The 7,236-nt window shown below is 42.7% G+C and overlaps 1 pseudogene; it reads left to right on the top strand.

Moving 5' to 3' along the window:
* The first annotated feature begins 1,645 nt into the window (after nt 1-1,645).
* On the top strand, nt 1,646-2,018 carry LOC114007087 (small nuclear ribonucleoprotein G pseudogene; annotated as a pseudogene).
* Nucleotides 2,019-7,236: the final 5,218 nt, after the last annotated feature.

Raw genomic sequence — 7,236 nt, 5'->3', positions numbered from 1 at the left:
TGAGGCACAGCGTGAGTGTATGGGACAAGCTGATGAGGCAAAAGAGGGCTGGGGCTAAGGTTTGGCTGTGGCCACAGCGCATGGGGAAGTTTAAAGGCTGAAATCACAGCTACACTAACATGTGTTTGCCAAGTACAACAGCCAATGGCATAATAACCTCTAACCTCAAAGAACAAGAAGGGAGCTGAATCCCAAGATGAAACTCTTTGGATGAGAATTGTTTTCAACTGAGTGAACTCGCTAAAGTCAGAGAATGTACGTGCTCCGTAGGGCCTGGTGTGCAGTGAGTCCCCTCATCCACTCCCCCACCTGTAATCAATGCAGATGCCAATAAATAATTGCCCATCATTGGAAATAAAAATGTCCCATCCTCTGTTCTCAGGCAGAGGAAGAACAGGAGTTATATCTGGGAACTGAGACACACAGAAGATGGAAGTCATCTCCAAAGGAAGTGAGGAAAGAGTAGACACCATCACCTGTTCCTGGACTGTCTGGGGCTTGTTCTTTTCTCCAGGAAAGCAGTACTGTGTTGTGAGGTTGGGACGGGCACATTTGCAGTCATTTACTCACTACTAGCAATCCACTTACCTTCTTTGAGCCCCACTAGGCTCTCTCTGTCAAATGGGCCAGGGGGCTGTCCCTGTGCCTAGTGGTTAAGAGAACCAGATCCCACTTGGTGAACTGCAGTTCAAATCTCAGCCCAGGCAACCTGAAAAACATGTCAGGCACATGCATGTGGGTTCCCCAGATCTCGATAGGATGGAGAAATGGAAGAGAAGGAATCATGGCATGACCATGCCCCAACAAATGCATCAGGGCATTAACCCATCTCACAGGGTCGTTGTGAGAATCAAATAGGATGGTGTATTCAGAGGCATTGGGTAAACTCTTAGCTCAGTACATATGAGAGGGATCATTATTGTTATCATGGATCCCAAGGATGTTAATCAGGGTGATACAATCCTCATGAGTGGGGGGGGAAGGGGGGGAAACACACCTTCAAAACAACAGAATAGAACTTGTAGCCCTGGAAACTGCAGGCAGCAGCAGCTGTCAGCTGGAGTTCGAGTAGCCTGGATCTGCATGTTCCTTGAGAGAGGGATGCGAGGAGCAAGGAGGCTGCTTTGGGCTCTAAGGTCATCATGAATGTCTAGGCAGAGACTCACTCATGTCCAGTGGCCATGGCACTTCTAAACAATTGATGGCCAAGAGGCTAACAGAGAACCTGCTCTTTGCTCACTTACTCACTTGCCAATCCACCCCCCCCCCATCTATTTATCTGTCCTTCCATCCATGCTTCCTTCAACAAGTATTTAGTAAGAGTCTCCAGCAGTACCTTGCTCTGGGATGGCAGCCACAACTCCCCAGGTGACAGTACTGCCTGATGTGCATTCCAACAACAGGGAAACTTGTGTTCTACACCTGTCTTTTCCACAAACACGTAAGAATATTTGGGGGGAGTCATTGCTTCATCCCCAGAAATCAATATCTTCGTTTATAGAGTAGACAACACCTGCCCAACTGACTCATGGCTTGCTGTGAGATGTTACTATTATCACTACCCAAAATCTGCTAAAAAGTAAATGCTGTAAGAAGTATGTACTCCTCTGTGGCCTATTAAGAAATATACATTGGTCTCGGCATCCCTGAGCCCGCCGAGTTGGTACCATGAGCAAAGCTCACCCTCCCGAATTGAAAAAATTTATGGACAAGAAGTTATCATTAAAATTAAATGGTGGCAGATATGTCCAAGGAATATTGCGGGGATTTGATCCATTTATGAATCTCGTGATAGATGAGTGTGTGGAGACGGCAACTAGTGGGCAACAGAACAATATTGGAATGGTGGTAACACGAGGAAATAGTATCATCATGTCAGAAGCCTTGGAACGAGTATAAATAATGGCTGTTCAACAGAAAAACCCATGTCCCCTTGTCAACAGGCCCGTTTTTACTATGATGTAAAAATCAGGTCATGTACATTTCCATAATAAACTTTTTGTTAAGTAAAAAAAAAAGAAATATACATTGGTCTCGGCCCCCAATTCCTGAAACTCTTGTAATTTCCTCACTTATGGGGAGTAATAGGAGCATCTTACGTGGAGTTTCTAAATCCCTTGGCATTGCATAGATGATAAAAACATCTTTTTTTTTTTTTTGGAGAGATTTTTGCTATAGGGCGCGTGCGCTCGCCAGACACACAGACAGAGACATAGAGACAGAAAGCAAGAAATCACCCCCCAGCGGGGATGGTCACGCCGCAATCCCTTCTCCTCCATTCTCCTCTCAGGATCTTGGGCACGCACGCACACGCGCCTGGTGTGAGTTTTAAGCCACCGGGTCCGGGATGCGAACCGTGGTCGACTACGTGGGAGTCCAGTGACATAGCCATTACGCTAACTGCTGGTTCCCATAGGAACGTCTTTTGTTCCAATGAAGCAACTCGTGGTGGGCTTCTGGATAGCTTCAGAATGGGGGCTGCTCACCAGAAAGATGAAGCAGTGATTAGAAGCTTGAAATTTTCAGCCCCACTTCCATCCTCTGGGGAGGAAAGAGGGCCTGGACTTAGAGTTACTAATCATGTCTACGTGATGAAGCCACCATGTAACTCCCTAAAGTACAGGATTCAGAGAGCTTCTAGGTCAGTGAGTAGAAAGGGTGCCAGGAGGATGGTGCACCCCAAATCCGCAGGAGTAGAAGTTCCTGTGCTTCGGGGCCCTTCCGGACTTCATCCTATCACCCACTTCATCTGGTTGTTCATTCATATCCTTTATAATAAACTGATAAATGTACGTCAAGCGTTTCTGTAAGCTGTGTGAACCACTCTAGCAAATGATCAAACCTGAAGGGAATCGTGACTTCATAGCCAAGTTCAATAGCAATGTGAGTACCCTGAGCACCAAGTACTTGTACCTGGTCAGCTGAAGTGGGGACCAGTCTGGTGGGACCAAGCCCATCACTGGTGTAGTCTGTGCTAACTCCAGGTAGTGTCAGAACCAAATTGTCGGATACCTCGTGGTATCCACAGAGAATTGGAGAATAGCATGGTGTGGAAAACCCAAGCCCTTCGTTTCAAAAGTATTATGAGCAGAAAAACTTTTATCCACCAAGTATGTATTCAATGCCCAAATGTCCCCTTTTTCTTAATTGACTAAATGGCTTAAGCTCTGTTCTGGTGAGAAGACATCACAAATAAACAACTAGCAAGATACAAAAATCTCAACTGGTAAATCAGAACCAGTATTTAACAGACCTAACAGTCTCTTCTCCCCGCTGCCCTTTTTCTGCATCAGGTTACTCGGTATACAGTGAGATTAGTATCCACTTTTTTCCCCGTGGTCTGTGTCATGGCTGGGGCTCTTCCATGCAACCAGTTTGTTCAGATCCTATCTAAGGCAAGGCACAGGGCACAAGCTCCTTGAAAAACAGACAGAATAAGCTTTTAGTCATCCATTTTTGATGTAGATGATTAAACAAGGAATCTTTTTTGAAAAGGAACTGCCTTTAGTTAAACACATTAATATAAATGATTAAAATAAGCTAATCTTTTAATGAGTTGAGAATTTTATATCGATTCAATAATTACAAAGCATATTGCAAAATCAATAACAAATACTCCTGAAATTCATATTGATTGGCTAACTCCAATAAGATTATAGCAAACAGAGACAACATGTTTAAGAGTGTAAATATGCGCTCACATGAACACATTCGGTGACAAATGGAAGTGCAAGGGCAGACCTCAGGCCTGCATGGAAGGGAGGCTGCTCTGTGCACTTGCTCATTCTCTTCCTGCACACTTCGTTCTGGCTTTCGAAGCTGCTGGTTAATGAAACATAAGATTATTACTCCCTTGTGCATTTAAGTTTTCAGGTCTTTATACAATAATTAATTAGGATTATGTGACAAGAAGAGAATTTCCACTAGGAAAAGAAAAACTAATAGTACTGCTTTAACAAATGATGCTTAAACTCCTATTGACTCAACGTAATTTATTTAATCTTTCTACCTAGACCACCCTGAAGGTAATTATTCACTTTAAATACTTTTAAACTAGTATCTTTTAAGTCTGGGATTTCTCACGTAGCCACTTAGTGTCTAATAAAGGAGGCTTCCTGGGAATGAGGTGTTTCAAATTATATTAGAAATGGATAGATCTTTAAGATATACTTCAGTGGTTCTCAAAGTGTGGTCTCAGCATCAACGGCCTCAGTATTTGGGAACTTGGTAGACACACACATTCTCGGGGTCCCACACCAGACTTGCTAAGCCCGAAAGTCTAGGGGTGGGGCCAGCAATGTTTTAACAAGGTGATTCTGATGCCAGCTTATGTCTGAGAATCAGTGCTCTAGATCATTTAGGTTTTACAGAGCATTCCCTATCTGCCTACAGCTACACTACACATTATGGGATACAGGGAGATATGTGGTGCCTGTCCTCAGGGAGCCTGCAATCTGATTAGGGTGTTAAGATTATAAACTTAATTGTGTAACTAGCTAGCTTTAAAATCTTGGCAAATACTTCATCTCTCTAGACCTGTTTCTTCATTTATAAGAATATGAAAGTGGCCTGGATAATCTCTTAAAGTTGCTTCTAATGCCAGATACCATGCTTTGGGCCTACCAACTCAAGAAAAAGTAATTTGTTCCAGAAGCTCCACATGAAACAGAAGAAGTGGTCCAGACAGTTTTCCAGTTAACTCTGCTCTAGAACCAATATATTCAGGGTTCTCCAGAGAAACAGAACCGATGGGAGATTTTACACACACACACACACACACACAAAGATACATATATGTGGGGGGGTGTATACATATATATATATATATGTATATGTGTGTATATGTGTGTGGGTGTGTGTGTATAAACATACATTTCAGTCTGAGCCAGAGGCCTGAGAACCACAGAGCCAATGGTGTGACTTTCAGTCCAAGGGCAGAAGACCAATCTTCCAGTCCAAAATCCCAGCAGAGAGTGGACGTCTTCCTTCTTCTCCTTCTTTGTTCTGTTCAGGCCTTCAGTGGATGAAATGATATCCATTCATTTCAGAACCAGTTTATTTAGTCTACCAATTCAAATGCTCATCTCACCCAGAAACACCTTCACAGACACACCAAAAATAACATTTAGCCAAATATCTGGGCACCTTGTTGTCCAGTCAAGTTGACACATAAAAGTAACCATTCACTGCTTCAGGTTTTGCAATATGGACTAAGCCCTCTCTGGAAATAGGGAAATAGGGATTGTCATGGATGGAGAAGGGAAAAGCCTCCCCCACCCATGGGATTTCACCGTAGCTCACCTGGTGAGAACTACTTCTCCAGCTCGTTCTTGCATTGAAATTTTCTAAGCCTGGGTCTACAATGCATGAATACAGGGTAAAAAAAGCTTCCCTGGGGGTGATGTGGAAGGAACTGCATGACTAAACCTTGGTTGGTGAAGAATATCACTCATATGACTACATCAAGAAAATCCTAACTAGGGAAGGCAAAGCCCACATATGTGGTTAAGGGACTAGGAGAAAGAGGAGGCCTTAAAATAAAATCCCTATAACTCTACAGCTGTGCCCAAGGCGACCCCTACCTGACCTTTCCTGGCCCCTAGCCCTCCCTTCTTCCCACAACTCCCAGCACATGATGCTTAGAAGGTACAACTGTTTTCAATGAAATAATGTTTGTTCATGGTTCACAGATTGGCCCTGCAGGAACTATCCCGAAAGAACTTTCTGATGCAGCTTAATTTAAGACACCATCATTCAAAAGACGTGGAACTTCTGTGTTTTTTATTTTAATAATTATTTCATTTAGCTTTATTTATTTGTTTATTTATTTTAATTTGACCAAAAAGGGATGGAGAGAGAAAGTGAGAAAGCAAGTCGCCAGGTCTAGGACTCCAATTGCAGTCAGCCATGTGGGAGTCTAGCGCCCTTAACCACCACACCACCTGCCAGCCCCATGAGACACTGAACTTCTAAGAGAGGGACATCACCATTTAAAAATGCAGCACATAAAAAAGTCTTAACACAATATCATATTAAATACAGTGAATCCTCTTAGTTATGGCATGTTCAAGCTAGAGGGTCCTCAGAAGTATTGAGTTCCTTTTTATATGACTACACAGCAAAATTTAGAGCTTAATTATATACTCTTTAATAGGATAATGAAAGATTAGTTCATTATTGTCCCTCTATTAGTTAGGCTTACAACCTAGATTTGAGTCCAAAGCTTTGCCCTCTAATTTCTCTCCTCAACTGAACGAGGCCTCTTTTCTAGCAGAAAGTGGGGAGATGGGACACAAGAAGATCTTTCTTTGTGCATGCCATTTGTACATTGTCCTCCATGAAAATCTGTTTTGATGAAATGCATTGCTCATCAACTCTTTAAGTATTGAGTTTTCCGTAAAGTCAAGACATTTTTATTTAGAAAAATATGTCATGACTTTCCCAATAACCCAATAAAAGCAGGCATTGCCAAATATTCATTATCATCCCAAAGGCTCTGCCTGCCCCTGTAACCCCCCCCATTTGTCTCTGAAAAGTGTTCATATCTCTGTTGGAATGCTGTCTTCTGGGTTTCCACAGCTAATTGCACAAAAATGCTCAAAACTCCTCTGTCTTTGAGAAATTTCTACATAACTATTTCCTAGTTATGAAAGGCATTAGATATTGAAAATAATTTCCTTGGGATCAGCAGATGGTGTAATGGTTACATTGCTGATCTCCCACATAGTCAGTTACGGTTCAAGTCCCGGACCTAGTGGTTTAAAACTCACGGTGTGTGTGTGGGGGGGGTAATTTCTCTCTTTCTCTCTCTGATTTTCTGTCTCTCTAGCAAGCACATGCACCCAATAGCAAAAATCTCTCTTAAAAGAAACTAACAAACAACTTCACCATCCTCATCCTGTCTCAGAGGTGTGTGAATATTAACTAAAGGCATGACCCTTATCCAAAAAATGGTAAAATTTCTGGCATCTGTAGCCACAAAGATGGAGAAATATTTCATTTCCAAAGAGGTTACTAAAGTAACAGGTGCCCCTTAGTCACTGGGCATAGCTGGGTGGCTGTCCCCCTTTTGGCAAGGTTACCCTTTTAAATGTTCTAATCGATATTCATTAGGCGTTGCCAGCTCCTTGGCTCTCCATAACTGATTTATCCACCATGCTATAAAACCCATTAAAAATTAATTCTCTAATAGACAAGGGCTCAAATTGGCTGCTGGGAGGTTCCGGATACAGGGCC

This window comes from Tupaia chinensis, unplaced genomic scaffold (assembly GCF_000334495.1).
Source record: "Tupaia chinensis unplaced genomic scaffold, TupChi_1.0 Scaffold000119_2, whole genome shotgun sequence".
NCBI lineage: Eukaryota > Metazoa > Chordata > Mammalia > Scandentia > Tupaiidae > Tupaia > Tupaia belangeri.
This window is presented reverse-complemented; position numbering and strand designations above follow the sequence as displayed.